Here is a 17074-nt window from a genome sequence, read left to right as displayed (position 1 = left end):
GGCTGGAATTCTACTATAAGAAAGGTTTTATCTCCCCCTTTATTGATTCCTGAATGGACTTGTGGGCACTTACTTTATACATTGAGATATATATCTCAGCCATCATTTACTTTGATACTCTAACTGCCCCAGGTTTGAACGTGCCCTACTGTCAGGTCCCTGTCATCTTTCAGCACGTCTTCACCTTCTGGCACTGTTCCAGGCTCATCATGAACAGTCTCAACCCCAGCCCTGGAACCAGCTTTTTTCTCCATGGAGTTCTGGTTCCTTTTAGTATAGCGCAGAATTTATAAAACAAATCTGAGGGCTACAAAGAAAAGGTTAGGAAGTCTGTATGTGTGTGTACATGTATATACACGCTCACATACATATTACCATTGAATCACGAGTTCATTGAAAATGTCAATTCCTGCAAGAACACTTTGTTCCAATAATCTGGCATTTTGTGATGCTCACCTTCCTGACACGATTGCTGAAGACAAATGTGTGCATAAGCAAATGTGGTGAAGAAAGCTGATGGTGCCTGGCTATCAAAAGATATATCATCTGGGGTCTTAAAGGCTTAAAGATAAACAAGTGGCCATCTAGCTCAGAGGCAACGAAGTCCAAATGGAAGAAGTACACCAGCCTGTAAGATCATGAGATGGCGATAGGATCAGGTATCAGGCATCAAAGACCCAGAACAAAAAATCATATCATTGTGAATGAGGGCGAGTGCAGAATGGAGACCCAAAGCCCATCTGGAGGCAACTGAACACCCCCTTACAGAAAGGTCACAGGGAGGTGAGCCAGTCAGGGTGCAGTATAGCACCGATGAAATATGTAACTTCCCTCTAGTTCTTTAATGCTTCCTACCCCAGACTATCATGACCCCAATTCTACCTTACAAATCTGGCTAGACCAGAGGATGTACACTGGTACAGATAAGAGCTGGAAACACAGGGAATCCAGCACAGATAGACCCCTCAGGACCAATATTGAGAGTAGTCATATCAGGAGGGGGAAGGGAAGGTGTGGGGGAGAAGAGGGAAAGCGATCACAATGACCTACATATAACCTCCTCCCAGGGGTATGAACAACAGAAAAGTGGGTAAAGGGAGACATCGGTCAGTATAAGACATAATAATAATTTATAAATTATCAAGGGTTCAAGAGGGAGGGAGGGTGGAGGTTGGGGGGTGGCGAGAAGCTGATACCAAGGGCTCAAGTAGAAAGACAATGTTTTGAAAATGACGATGGCAACAAATGTACAAATATGCTTGACATGATAGATGGATGTATGGATTGTGATGAAAGTTGTACAAGCCCCCAATAAAATGATTTAAAAAAAGAAAAGAAAATTTCAATTCCAATCCAACACCACCAGGGACAGTCTAGTCTCCTCCCTTTCTGGATTTCTAACGCTCCCTCCCAAGAGCGACAAACCTGCTCTCATTATCTGCACCGCCCTCAATCATTGGCTCAGTTTTAGACTTGTTCACCCAGACCACTATGAAACACAAACTTACTCACCAGAGTTTCGTATTTGTTTACAGTTCTTGTTGTCTCTCACCCTAGGGTGTATAAACCAAGTACTGGGGGGGGGGGGGCAGGGGGCGGGCGGGGGGGTGGTGTTCTCTGTTTCCTTTCCATCTGGAGTGGTTATCTTACTCTTGAGAAATAGTTAGGATTAATTGTAACTTCTGAAATGCCCCTCCCATAGTTCTTTCTTTTTAAAGTCAGTTCCGAGGTGCACAACTGTCCAGAAAAGTATGTTCAAGAAGTGGCATGGTCCTTTGCCCCCCACCATCTCTTCTACTTAGGACTCCCGTACCGCCCCTCCAAGTCCTTTCTCTAAATAGCTTATCACCTCAGGTCGTTGCTTTCTGAGTCAGCTATCCTTCCTGTGCTTCTTTCTGCACAAGCGACAGCTCTTATTTTCCATTCTTCTCACAGAAAAGGAAGTATTTTGTATAGAGGGGTTCTCTTGTTTTTGCTTATTTGACTTAATCTGAACTACACGTTAGAAATCCACAGAACTCTCCCTTGTGTTGTTCTAAATGTGCATACGACTTCACTGGGTGGCTGTAGTGTAACTTTTCAACCACATGCCTCTTGGACACGTTAGTTTCCAATAGTTTGTAATCCCAAACCATGGAACAATGAAAGCCCTTGTTACTATGTATTTTTATATTGTTGGGGGACAGGGCGATGTCACATGGATTGTAAATTCAGGGGATCCGGATGCTGGGTCACAAGGTGGACCCAAATATAGTTTTGTTAGATTCTGTCCAGTGTTCCTCCATCACCATGGGCTTGGCAATGGACTGTATGGTCACACAGTGTTGGCCAATTTGCTCGGTCAAGATGGCATTTTAATATAGTTGCACATTTGAATTTAAGTTACATAGAGGGCAAACATCTTTTTCAGATATCTGTGCCATTTTAATATATATGTGTGTGTGTGTATGCATTACCTGTTGATGTTTTGTCCAGTAAGAGTTCCTTATAGTCGGATATTAGTGTTTTATCTGTGACATACATTACAGTTTGTCATTTGTCTTTGCTTATGGTATTTTTGCCATGCAGAAAGTTTTTTTAAATTAAACTTTGTATATTTAAATGCACATCTTTCTTTCTTTATTGCTTCTTGTTTTATGCCATGTGCTAGAAAGCTTTGCTCTACTTTCAAATTAGACAGGACGTCAGCTGCTCACTTTCAGTATTTGTATGATTTCATTTGAAAAGTTTAGCTCCTCAATCAACTGGCGCTTTACTCTTGCAGGTGGTATGAAAAATGGATCCGAGTATATCTTTTGCTGCCGCCACCCCCCACCCCCCCGTGGTTATCCCACTGTCCCTGGGCCATTCATTAGAAATTCTACCTTTGCCCAGGGGATTTCAGATGCGATCTTAGGAAAATAGTAAATTTCCTTAGGTAAATACCGCTTGGGCTTATTTCTTGATTTTCAATTCCTTTCTGATGGTTTCTCTGTTTATTCTTGTGCAGAAATCACACTGTTTTACATAGGTTGCTGTTGTTATTGGGTACCCCAGTTCTGACCCTTCTGTATAACAAGGACCCTGCCTGGTCTGTGGCGGCCTCACACTTGTTATGTGTGGAGGCCGTTGTTACAACACAGGCTGGAAATGGAGACGAAGGCGAAGGGATTGATGAGTTCAAACCGTGGTGTGGTGAGGAAGAGTGACTGGAACATAGATGGCCAGAAGAGTGAACAAGCCCGCATTAGAACTACAGCCAGAAGGTCCCCTGGTAGCAAAAATAGCAAGCCTCCCTCTGGCTTCCCTGTGTTTGAGTAAACTTTTGAGCCTTTCAGGCGTGTTCCAAAGTTTTCTCACTGAATCTACACATTTTTTTTGTTAAGTTTATTCTTGGTACTTAATTTTTTTTGGAGTTTCCATTATAAATGGGTTTTTCTCTACCATAACATCCTTACTGGTTTATGTTCATTTTTCAACTGAATTCATTAATTGAGTTAGTTTCATAGTTGATTCTTTAAGGTTTCCCAGATATAAAACTAAAAAATGCACTACCATCCAGTCTATTTCGACTCACAGAAACCCTGTGAGTTTCCAAGGCTGTATATCTTTACAGGAGTAGAAAGCCTCAGGTGTCTCCCTTTCCCGGGTGGTTACTCGTTCAGTTGTGATCAGCAAGGTCAGCAGTTTGATACCACTAGCTGCTTTCTACTCTCATAAGAGTTTTGGAAACTCACAGGGGCAGTTCTACCTTGTCCTCTAGGATAGCTATGAGTCAGGATTAGATGGCAATGAATGAACTGGACAATGGCAAGTAGAACTAGAACTAGTTTGATTTCTTTGACAATGGCCACGCTTCTAATTAACCTCTTGTCTAGTTGGATTGGCGAGTCCCTCCAGCACTGTGTTAAACAGAAGTGGAGCTACAGTGCACCCTGGTCTTCTTCTGAATGGAAACATTGTCGGGGCGTCCCAACAACATGTAGGATGCTAGCTTCCCATTGGGGACTCATCTATACAAGTTTTACTGTATTTATTTAAAAAGGAGGGTTTAACACAAAAATAAAAATTGCTTCATGGAAAACAACAACAAAAAACAACCTCTAGACTCCCTACCGCGCAGATCTAAATCCTGGTCTGAGTGGCTAGGAACAGAGGACAAGTAAAGCTGAACTGACATGTAAGTTCATTTCAAACTTTAAAACAAAACCAGAAAATCCCAAACTCACTCCTGAGTCAGGGGACAGGGTAAACTACTCCTGGGATTTCCGAGACTATCACTTTTTAATGGAGTAGAAAGCCATTCATTCCTATTTGGAATATTTTTATCAAGATAGAATGTCGAACTTTATAAAATGCTCTCTTTATGACAATAACCATATGCCTTTTTTCAGTTCATGTATTTACATACTACTTTATGAATAAACATATCATCTGTAATAGTATTAATGTCTTATTATTGAACCAACCTTGTATTCCTGTGGTGGGGGTAGAGGTATCACATAGGTTGTGATAGGCTTCTTAATTGTTAAATGTGTTGCCAGAGTTTGTTCTTTAATATTTATGTTGTATTTGTACATCAATGCTAAGTGATATTGCTCTATACTTTTCCAAATTTATCTTTAACAGGATTAGATACAAATATTATTTCTCTATAACAAGAATTTGAAATGATTCCTTCAATTTCTCTGAGCCCACACTATTTTCTACGGAAGTGACATCTGCCAAGAAGATTAAAAGAAGCTTGGCCAACGATCTTGCAGGGCAGCTCAGGGGAAATGTTTTTCACTATTACAATTTTTTCTAGAAATGGCTTTAAATTGTCTGGATCAACAATCTCTTTGCACCTGCAGAACTGTGTGATAAGGCAATGAGTCTTTACTTGTCTGTCCTGGGCTTAAACAAGTTATATGGGAGACCTTAACTGAAAATTCACCTTCATACCTCAGGTAGGCTGATGAGAAGTCAGCCCTTCTGGAAAAGGTCTGGCGCACGTCTGGTAGAGACCAGTCCAGAATGACCAGGTTTCTCAACGGCCCACCTAGTATCCCCATATCTAACAACAAAAGGAAGATGACTGAATCACAAAAGCGAACACTGAGAACTCTGCACCCCTCTCCATGAACACGTCAGAAACAAGTCAGGGCACAGTTAGATGGTTTATGCTGTGCTTGCCCACTCGGTCTCACAGATGACTTTGTAAGAACGACAAAGCTCAACAAACATGAGCTCCTAAGTGTACAGTTAAGGCCACAGCCACAAAGCTGCTTCCAGAGTTTGGATCTCAACCAGTAGGTCCATCAGAATTGCCTGCACTTAGAACAAAACAGAGATGCTTAGCCCCCAACCCTTCTCCAGAAGCAAAACTGATCTGTCCCAGAGATTTTGGTGAAGCTTGTCTCAAGGCTGGTGTTGTCTCAAGGTTGCAACAAAAGCGTTTTCTGATTGAAAAACTAGTAATAATAAATGAGATCCAACACCACAGAGGCAATATCTGGCCACCACAACTATTGAAATCAAATATTGTATTACTTTCTAGCCACTAGGATAGTGTTTCCCAATCTGGGTAGTATCACGCCAATATGGATGGTACCACCCCCACAGTGCGGGGGGAGGGGGGAGCTCTAAAAGCAGATGCCTACACTTTATCTTGGATTATGGGTTACAGTGTAAAAGCTTCTAAGGAACATTCTGGTTGCATTTCTTCTAAGACCGAGTGTCAATTCTTCTGGCAGTCCAGTATCACATTTAATATTATTCACCACACCACAGTGTGAATGCATTGGTTCTTCTACCTTCCTTTTCATTTCCACCGTTTGCATGAAAATGAGGCGACTGAAAAGACCATGCATGGCTTGGGCCAGAAGGAGCTTAATCACTAAGGTGATAGCTGTGCTTTTTAGAACTTTAAAGAGGTCTTTTGCAGCAGATTGGCCCAATGCAATGTTGATGAGTTCCTTGTTTGCTGTTTTCCACAAATGTTGACTGTTGGTCCAAGAATGAAACCGTTGACATCTTCGATGCGTCTCCATTTATGTAGGGATTTTTAGTTCCACCTGGCCCCATTTTACTGAGGAGGATGTGGAGGCAGACACCTGTCGCCGGCCTGATGCCACAGGGCAGGTAACCAGGGTTGCCTGGCTCAGGGACCCCATTCTCTAACCCCTACAAAAGCAATCTCCTTTTATCAATGTGAGCGCTGAGATGTCACCAGTCTCTTAAATGCATTTTCTAGTTGTGTAAGTTTGAGAGTCATGTGGGCTATACGTTTTCTGCAAAGTTAGGAAATTCACCCCAACAGTACCATCAAAATGGGGCTCCTCCCCGTCCCTGCGGAACCAAAATAGTTATCTTCAAATTATAAAAGCTAAATGCCACCAAGTTAGTGCTGACCTTGATTAGCCCTTGCGCCACCCCTCCCCCTTCCTCCAGACTCGGCAGATCTCTGGAGCTATAAACATTCTGTTTCAGACACGCCAATCTGTCTCACCAAGTTCATAAACAGAAAGAAATATCACTTTACCAATAGAGGCAAGAGGCTAGAACCTCTGGTTGAACAAAACAACTCAAAGCTAATGAGTGTCTTCCTCTTGAAAGGGAACCTCCACCCTACCACTCAGGACTCACCAGCCCAACAGGGCTGATGATTAGGAGGAAGGATTTCCTGTCCCTGCCTTCTGGTGCCCAAACCATTACTTCTTTCACCCTGCTGCTGCCCTGAGTATCTCCCTCCCCTCCCACAGCCGGCCTTCCCCCTCCAGCACCTCTGTGCACCCCCACACCCCGAACCTGCTCCACCAGGAAGCTTAGCACAGCCTTAACGCTTCAGTCTACAGACAAGGGGCCTCTTTCTCCAAGGCAGGGCTTCGCTCCACGACACCTCTGTGTTGGTGGCTCGCCCAAGTGCAACCTAATGTGGAATCTAATTCTATAACAGATTGTTCTTCATACGGCTATTTCTCCCCAAAGGTGCCTGCGACCTGACCCCTTGAAGCTGGCTTCTGGTTGGCCTCAGTGCTGGCGGGGCAAGCTCCTTTCTGCTTCCTCCCAGCTCGGCCCATCTCTTTCCATTCCCACCAATTCTCCCAGGGGAATGGGTTGGAAAGACTTCACCAGCCCAGGGGTGGTGGTCTCAAGAGGCTTCCCGTCCTTCTAGGCTCCATCCGGCCCTATCCTCCCTCCCCCTCCCCTCGATTAGGTTTCTCTGTCTCTGAGTTGGATTCAGCTCTGGCTGAGTCCCTGGGTGGCTCACGGGCATTGACTGGGGGCAGTGTGGCACAGACTGAAAACAAAGCCCCCACCTCCCATCCAGCTCTTTCTCCTGTTTCCCTCCTGGCTTCTTAGTCTTCAGCCTGCCCTGCCTACCCCCTAAAAAAGCCAGCGCTTCCCGTCTGTTAATTTCTGAATGCTTTTTACTGCCCTTTTATTTCTGCCTGACATTTTATAATCAATCTTAGGTATACATTTATGTATGCTTTTCTATTTTAAACTTTTTTTTAAGTCTAAAGAGTATAGTACCATACTGCCAAAGGTGTCAGGAAACAGGCTCAAAGAAGGGGGGGGGGCTCCAAAAACGGCTGTGCCAACAAAATGCCAGTAAAATCTGAAACCGGGGTTCAGACACACTGGGAGCATTCCAAACGCGGGGCTTAAAGCACTTCTTTCTTCCCGTAAATCAGCTTCCCTGTGAACACCATCAGAATCCCGGCTTTAATGAGGGAGGGAGTATCAGAGGAAGGGTGGAAAAGGAAAGAATTTGGACTAGGACAAAACTTAATTTAAAAACTATTATGAGAACTTTCATTTCCCCTCCCCCAATCAAATACATAAATCTTGCCCATGTATTTTCTTTGTTTCACGTTGTTTCTCCTGCAACAAGGGAGAGAGAGACAGGGGGAGAGAGAGGATCCTCCTAATGTGGCAGAGTGAGCCACTAAGATGGGTTTTTAATAATAAATGTTTTCTACTGGATTCTTTTGCACTGAAATATCATATAAGGCATATACAAGACTGCCTACCAAATGCATGTAGTCAAAAGGGAGAGAAGACATATGGGAGGGGCTACGTCACAATACAAGACATGCAGGCAAGGGGTCAGGATTCAGAGCCCGCTCCTTGTAAGCGGGGTGGTCAAGGCACAGCAAAGATGGAATTAAATGAAAAGGTGTGTAGGACGCCTTTGTGTTTAACAACGGCACTGCGCACAGCACTGCTTTCTGCCACATCTCAGAGTTAGAACTGACCAGGCCCAAGAAAGGCGAACTCAACTGCAAGAACCTGGGTTTTGTATTGTGTGCACATGTGTTGAGTGCAGGCACACCATTAATGTATGTGTGTGCATGCAAACATATATGTGCAAGTGTGCATATATACGTGTGCATGCATATACATGTGTGCAAGTACAAGTGTCTGCATTGGCTTGCCTCAGACACTGCTCCGTCTACTCCAGGTCCTGGTATGTTCTGGGTGTTCTTCCGGGAGTGGTCAGTTTCCCAGGTCACAAATATGTGATAACCCACTTTGTCCTTAACATCTCTTTCAAGGGAATGCAGAAGACACTGGTTCTGTGCAAACTGAGCTCCGGGCTCTGGGTCAGAGGCTCCTCAGCCTCAGACTGCGAGCCCTGTCCCTCCAGGACATCTGCAGGGGGCCACTGGCCTGTGCTGAGGCATCTCTTCACTCTTCAAGCTGGACCTTCAACTGGCAGACGGGCATAACGCAGGCGCCCCTCGGTGCGTAGTGTGCAAGCCCATCAGGCAGGGCGGTGATGGATGCAGCAAACTAACCCGTTACCAACACAGGGGACATGAGCAGGTTCTAGTGGGACTCCGGTGCCAACAGACCACTGGCTCAGTGCCACCCCGCTCAACAGCATCCCAAAAGACAACAGCAGGACACGGAGCTTAAAGTTCTAGTGAAATCGAGATCGCTGGGTGTGCATTCACCAAGTGAAACAGCCTGGAACCTCTCCTAACATGTTTTACGATGAGTATTAAAACACAGGGAGGAAGATGAAAGTTCCTGCTAAACTGACTCTGTAATGAGATCGACAGGAGGACGGGGGCGGGGGGGGGCAGGATCTTGGAGAGCCGTTTTATACACTGCGTTCCAGTTGGCTATTATTATATGGCATGAATGTGTTATAAAAAGGATCCTGAAGTTATAAAAACTCAATGGAATTTTCGAGGATGAATACCTTCTTTAGTGACGATGAATAACTGGTATTATGATAATCTGGAATTGGGGGTGGGGGGTGGTACTCTGAGAGCAATCCACCCCATTTCTTTTCAGAGTTCTGGAATTGGGTTTTGTTGGGCATCTCATGTTTTCCCCTCTTTGGGGAAAGAGCAGGAACACACTTGACTAAGAGCATTCTAGTGGGTCTGAGAGGAGTCCTGGTAGTGCAGTTGGGCTACTAACTACAAGTCTGTTGGTTCAAACTCACCAGCAGATCCACGAGAGAATGAGGATGCTGTCTGCTTCCCATAAAGATGCACAGCCTTGGACACCCTATCGAGGGTCCCTATGAGTCAGAGTTGACTAGATGACAGTGGGAGGTGGATATGAGGAGTCTCTGGGTAGTGGAAATGGTTCAAGTGCTCACTGCTAACTAACAGGGGAGGGTCAAGCTCACCCGGAAGTATCTCAGAAGACCTGGCCACCTAATTCTGAAGTCGGCCCTTAAGAAACCCAGAGTGCACCGTTCCACTCTGACACACAGAGTCCCATGAGTCAGTCACCTCTCCGAGGGTCCCTCTGGTCTGGGTCTGAGTGCCTCTGTTATCGTTTTAGGAAAAAGACCCCCAAAGGTCTACTTCCCATAGTCCTCAAGGCGTCAGTACCCACCATCGCATCCATGTGGTACCCGAGGGATGCTGTCCATTTCACCAGACACCCGGAGTCCAATGTGGCAGAGCATTTGTATTTTAAAAAATGCAATTCTGCTCCTTTTAAACACATCTAGTTAATTTAAATTAACTAAAGTATTACTGGGAGTTTAACCTTATCAAGCAATTAAAACATTTTTCATAACTTTTTTTTGTTGGGGGGTCTGAGGGCGGGGGTGACGGGGAGAGGGTGGTTTAAAAACAAAGGAAATTTCCTTTTATTCTATGTCAGGTTATAATAAATTCTAAATTAGTGGTGGGAAAATGTTTTACTTTACCATTGGGATCTAGGGTATTTCATACATTGAATTTAAAAATTAACCACTACATAAAGCTTAGAAAATGTCAACAAACATTTTAATCATTCTTTGTAATGCCAACTATTAGTACTTTGAACATTATCTTATGGTCCTTTTCCAGATGTAAGCTTGTTTTTTTTAAATTACAAAACACATTTAATTCACATGCAATTACACAGACCATTGATAAAACATCATTGCAATAAAACTTATTACACCTAATTGAAAGAATGTTCTATCGTACCATTCCCACAGATGTATGTTTTAGGATTTAATGACATTTTAGCTTACTTTTTACTTTAAGTGATCCATGCAGTTCTTTCTATCGTTAAGCCTTTCTGTCCATCAAGTGATTATATACGGGGTACTAGGCTACTCATCTTCGTCAATGTGGGTTTCCCCATCTATCCCATCATTTCTGAAGGGTAAGTGACTAGAATTAGGATTACTGGGTTAAAGGATATGAACATCGTATCTACTACCCTGTTTTTCAAAAAGTTATTCCACAACATTTAACACTACTCATTGCACAGTACCCTTGTTATCGTGGGGATTATTTTAAAAAAACAAAAAATATATAGATTTTTGGCTGTTTTAGTGGGTGCCAATAGTGCCCCTGGAATTGTGTAGGCCCTGTCATGCTCCTGTGACTCCTAAACTCAGGCTGCTCTTAGTTACCATGAGTGTGTTCCCGTGGATGGCAGCCCCATGCATGACAGAGTGGAACCTGGCCTGGTCCTATGCCATCTTCCTGACAGTTGGTATGTCTGAGCTCAGTAGTGTGGCCACGGTGTCAGCCTACGTCATGGAGGGTGTTCCTGACCTTTGCTGATCCACTGCTCTACCGAGTATGATGATTTTCTCTAGCAATCTCACTCACTGCCATCAAGTCAATGACTGTCACTGACTGTGACCCTACAGGTTAGGGTAGAACTGACCCCGTGGGTTTCCGAGACTGTAACTCTTTACGGGAGTAGAAAGCCCCATCTTTCTCCCATATCTCTGGTCACCAGTCCCTCCTAATGACAGGTCCAAAGTGAACAAGTCAATGTCTCACAACAGTCAGTAAGTGAGCCAGAAGGTTTCCAGTGGCTACTTCGTGAAAGTTGCCCACAAAGCCTTTCTAACTAGTCTGTCTTAGCCCAGGAGCTCTGCTGAAACCTGTCTACTGTGGGCAACCCTGTGAGTCCCTGAAATACCAATCACACAGTTCCCAGCTTCACAGCACCCTGCAAGCCACCTGAGGACAGTAAATGGGCAGACAGGTGATGGATATTTAGACTAAAGACTTATAGAAATGGCCACCCAGACACATTCTGGTCTTGGGGACATGGAGCGTATATCCACAGGGAAGAGGCAGCAGGCAGCAGGCATGCTCCAGTGTGGCTCTGCTGAGGCTCAGACAGCAAGGTGGGCCGTCTGCCTTGGGAGGCGGGCTGGGACCACTGCGATGGCCAGAGGTCACTGCAGTCGGCCTGCAGAGCTTGCACTTTCCAGAAGAAGCTGCGGAGGGCAGGTTTTTGGTGTTCTCTCCACTGAAAGGAAGGAAGGAAAAGAGCGCAGGAGGGAGTAAGAGGAAGGTTAGGCGAGAAAGGAATAAAGAAGCTGGATGAATTCTCCTAAATCTCTCCATTCTCCATCATAGCCCATCAGTGTTGAACTGCTACTGGTGCAGCTTCTGGATCTTTGCAGAGCAAAGCCTCAGGGGGTTGGATAATATACTTTGTAAACAGAATCAAATAACAAACGAAGGTGTGCCTTACTCTGAGCGGGCTTGTATTTACAGTGGACCAGAGCTGCTTTAGTCAAGATATTTTGAGGCACGAAGCAGAAAAGATTTCACATGGAAGATAAAACTGGTTTCGGGCTAGTTCAAAACAAAACAAAATCAACAGATGCCTACTTGTACCTCAAGTGACCCTAAAAACATTTCATTATTTATAAAAAAAACAAAAAAACCCAAAAAATCCTCAGACAGACGCCAAGTAACAACACTATACAAAACCACACTGCCATCAAGTTGATTCCGACTCACAGGAATCCTATAAAACAGGGTAGAAATTCCCCATGGTTTTCCAAGACTCATTTTTCTCCTGTGGAGTAGCCGGTGGGTTTGAACAGCAGACCTTGTGGTTGGCAGCTCAGCACGCACCCAGTACTCCGTCAGGGCTCCTCTTAATACCGTACGAAGGATCTATATACACTCTGCACTCCAATTGATGGGCCCTTGTACGTGCAGCAGGCGTGGCAGTGTGCGGACGACTGTGTGTGGTTGCTGAGAGGTTGGTGGTTGGAAGAAAGGCCTGGCTACTGCAAACCTCACAGCCCTCCGTTTTACTGACACACGGGATTGCCAGAAGTAGAAATCCCATTACCAGATTCAACTTGAAGGAGAGGCTCCCCAACTTGCCTAACCAACTGAGCCAACTGAATTCCTGCCCATACAGTCAGCCCTCGGAGGAACCAGACCCTGGCAGGGAGGCAGATCTTAGTGTCCGTGAGGGGCAGCAGCATAACCCACTGCCAAATGCCTGCTAGGTCAGCCAGGAGGTAGGAACCAAGAACGAAAAAAAAGAAAGAGAAGAAGGAGGAGGATTCTATTTTTAACAGCAATTCAACAAACATAAAAAGAGCTCTTTTGTGCGAGCGTTCAGTGTGAGAGCCAGTGAGGAGAAACGAATTCTCCCTCCCAGGAGGAAGACGGTCTGACCTCACTCATGACTTCTCCCTTAGGGTGGCTTTCTCTCACCCCATTCAATGTAACCCACTGCAGAAGGGTTGGCATCACGTGAGACAGAGTGCCAGGGAAGGCCCCAGACAGGCGGGCGGGGTATGGAAGGCCGGGGTCACCCGAGGAGGCAGGCCCCTTGCCACACAAGAGGCGGGGGGGGGGGGGGTCACAGGACCCTCGTGAAACACACTGCTCGAAAGGGCTGGCCTGCTCTGCATGCAAACATGCCACCCTCACTGCCCAGACCCCTGGCAGGCCTCCAGCAGTCGTGAGAAAAGAGGGGAAGGGACAACGCAAGAAGCAGGCGAGCACAGTGGGCCTTGCTGTTGTTGCTGTTAGTTGGCAGGGGCTGACGGTGACCCCGATACAGGAGGATGAGATGCTGCCCAGCTCTGCAGCATCTCCACCATCCTGGTCAGGCCTGCGCCCTCGCTGCAGGCACACGCCTTCTGAGTGCCCTCCAACTCTGACGGCCCGGCTTCCAGCCCAGTGCTGGGCACTGTTCTATCGTGCTCCATAGGGTACGTGCCAGGTCTTTCTTTCTCTCCTCCTCTCCCTCGGGGGTGTCTCTGCTGATCTCTGAAATACCAGCATCACAGGATGAGCTGACCAGTGTGTGGTGGCATGTGTTCTAACCACTGAGAACAAACGCCCATAGGAAAAGCTCACTCACTGCCAACGAGTCAATATTGACTCCTAGCGGCCCTGTAAGACAGAGAGGAGGCTGCCCCTGTGGTTTTCTGAGGCTGTACATCTTTACAGGAGCAGGAAGCCTCGTCTTTCTTCCTTGGAGTGGCTGGTGGTTTCAAAGTGCTGACCTTGTGGTTAGCAGCCCAGTGTGAAACCTACTATGCCACCAGGGCTGAAAACAATGATTTGGTAGAGAATGGGCCAGCCATAATAGCGAGAGGAACCATACTTTCATAACCTGGAAGGTACAGACTTCCTGTGAGCAAGTCCCTGGCGACTGTTCCTTAAAGGACAGTAAAAGACAAGCTCAACATCAGGTCCCTAAATCCCCTGCCCATTAACCAGTTGCCAATAGTGACATCTCTCAACGAGACCAGTTAAATCACTGGCGCCTGCTCCATGAGGCTCCGTGGCACTAACCTCTGGGGACCTGCAACCCTTTCTCCTGCTATGTAGCAGCGGAATGGTCTCTCTCTGGCTGTTGCATGGCCAGGGACAATGGACACATGTGATCAGCTGCTCACCGTAGCAGTGACTGGGATGGAAGAACTGTGACTGTGTGGAATCACCGACTTTCTACCTCTTGGGGCCTCTCAAAATGATACTTTCATAAGGTTCCCCAAACAAGGATGGGGGTGGTGACAGCAAACCCCACTGGTGATATTTCCAACTCACAACCAGACTCCTCTTTCTCCTGCAGTCTGGCGGGTGGGGTTGAACTGCCGACTTTTCAGGTGGCAGCCCAATTTAGAATGGAAACAGATGAAAAAAAGCTCCTCCATAGGGTCTCTGGACTAAATCTTTACAGGTGCAGATAGCCTCAGCTTACGCCCTTCGGAGGGATGGTGGATTCTATCTGCTGACCTTGCAGTGTAGGCACCCCAACTCATAGCCCAGACACAGAGTAAAAATGCTCCACAAGCTTCCTGAGTCTGTAAAATTTAGCAGCAGAGTAGCTGGGGGGTTTGAACTGACAACCCTGTGGTCAGCAGTCCAATGCTCAACCTGTGGCACCAACAACAGGCGCTTTCATTCCATCTGCCACTGTGTGATCTGCTTCTTGGGATGCTATTGAATCCTTGTGACAGCTCCAGCACAGGGATGATGACACGACCCATCAAGGATGAGGTAGGTGTGTGGAGTCCCTGGGCCATGTGCCTCGGGTCATGTAACGAGTAAGAGGAATGCCTGGTGCCCAATGGCTGCTGCCCCCAAAGAATGGATCTAAGAGTTTTAGCTTGGCGAGATCCCAGAACCACAGAGTTGTGAAGATGTGTGGTGTCTCTTGGACTCGTAGCGAAGACCTGAATAGGAAGATGCCACAATGATGCTGGGGAGAGAAAGCTGTGTCCTGTCAGATGGTATTTTAACCCAATGACTTAAGAGTTAAAGCGGAGGCCCTGGGTGGCAAGGCTGGTGGTTTGAGTCCACCCAGAGGCACCTTGTAAGAGAAGCCTGGTGGTCTACTTCTGAAACAGCAGCCTTCAGAAATGCTAAGGAGGAGGGCTCTATTCTGCACACATGGGATGGCCAAGTGTCAACTCAATGAAATACTGCTGTCGGCACACAAATGACCATTTCCCTCCTACTTGCCTGGTATCATTCCCAGCCATGTCCTTGTGGAAGCCAATGTTACACTTTCTTGGTTGTAACCCAAAGTGTGACAACCCAAGTCCTGGCCCATCTACCGTCATGGGAGGGAAATGTCTCATCATTGCCCTCAATTCCATCTTCCAGAACTGAGCCCTCACTTCCGCATCCTTGCAGAATTATTTGTAGAACTCAAGTCCTCGTGCACTTTTATCTCTAAGCGACCTATTCAGACTCTGTAGATTTCTATTAAAAGAGAGCGAGAGAGAGAAACCTTGACTGTATTCAGATAAAAGTTAAAATTATGAGATTTTTGGTTTAACTCAAATGGAGCACATTGGGTAGTCGCCCTCCCTTCCTGCCAGCAAGTCAATCCTGACTCATACTGACCCTACAGAACAGGGTAGCACTGTCCCTGAGGGCTTCCCGAAGACAGTACATCTATCTTTATAGGAGTAGAAAGCCTCATCTTTCTCGCGGGGAGTGGCTGTGCTTGTGGTTGGAAGCTACCAGGGCTCCGCAGAGGGCTTTAGAATGGTAGAATGCTTACCTTCCAAGCAGGAGACCCAAGTTTGACTCCTAATCGAGGCACCTTGTGTGTTAGCCACCATGTCAGTGGAGGTGGCATGCTGAACAGTTTCAGGAGAGCGTCCAGACCAAGACAGAAAGAAAGGAAGAAAGGCCTGGTGATGTACTTCCAAAAATGAGCCATTTATGATGCTATGCATCACAGTAATCTCGGTCACAATCGACTGGAGGGATGGTGCAGGACCAGGCGGTATTTCGTTCTGCAGTACATGGGGTTGTTTTGGATCCACACATACCTCGTTTCTCCCCTAGTGCTTAGGAAAGTGCCCCACGCAGGGCCACTGCCCACTAAGTCTACAGAGATGTTGAATGAATGAGTGAATAAATATTCATTAAAAATTAACCGGAGGTTAATTTAAGTCACTCACTGGGAAAAAGAAAAACAACAACCAGAGAAGTATCTTTTTAACTGAAAAGGTAAATTAAGGAAAAGGTAGGAAGAAAATATATATAGCTGGCTTAAATGACTAGAACACAGCTGGGATTCAAGACAACTGCAATTTGCAACTTTGAAGTCATACATATGTTCCCAAAAAGAAAGTCATGATTCTCCAATACTCTCAATTCTAACACCAGACAGTAAGCCAGGAAAGAAAGTAAGCGATCTCCCTTTACAAGCACAGACTTGATAAGCCCTACATAGAATTCTAGTTGTCTTAGTTACCCGGTGCTGCTGTAACAGGATTCCCACACACGGGGGCTTGAACGAGCAGAAATGCATTTGCTCACAGCGTAGGAGGCGAAAGTCTGACTTCAGGGAACAGGCTTTTAGGCAAGGCGCTCTCCTGTCTGCTCAGGAGGAAGGTCCTTGCCTCTTGTGAGCTCCGTGTCTTGGTCTCCCTGGGGACTGGCATCTCTCTTCTCCCATATTTGTTTAATTTTTTCATTTCAAGAGACACTGACTCAAGATAGACCCTCATGTATGCCGCCTCATGAACGTAACCTAAATGGGATTACAGCCACACCCAGAGGTCAGGATTTATAACACATTTTGGAGGAATATAACTCAATACATAAAGGCAGCTAACTGAATTCAGCGATCTAGTAGCAATTAAATCCACAGTTTTACAAACAATGTCGCTAGAATGATTTTCTCCTGGCTTTGCTTTGTGTGCATCAGTTCATTCATCAGCACCGTTTGAGAATTCTTCTTGTTGCCATTCAATTGATTCTGACTCATGGCAACCCCATGAGTGTCTGAGTAGAGCCTGCCTCCACAGCGGTTTCAGTAGTCGATTGTTACTATTTTTATTAAAAGTAGATCAACTTGGGAGAGGGTGGAGGCGGGAGGGGAAAAAAGAGGAGCTGAT

General features: G+C 45.8%; 1 protein-coding gene across 4 annotated transcripts in view; it reads right to left on the bottom strand.

Annotated features, from left to right (window-relative positions):
• Positions 1-17074, bottom strand: part of HLCS (holocarboxylase synthetase) — a 319509-nt gene that overhangs the window by 20780 nt on the left and 281655 nt on the right. The gene's annotated exons all lie outside the window — the stretch shown is intronic.

This window comes from Tenrec ecaudatus, chromosome 2, assembly GCF_050624435.1.
Source record: "Tenrec ecaudatus isolate mTenEca1 chromosome 2, mTenEca1.hap1, whole genome shotgun sequence".
NCBI classification, from domain to species: domain Eukaryota; kingdom Metazoa; phylum Chordata; class Mammalia; order Afrosoricida; family Tenrecidae; genus Tenrec; species Tenrec ecaudatus.
The sequence above is the reverse complement of the archived record's forward strand: the minus strand, read 5'-3'. Positions and strand labels throughout refer to the sequence as shown.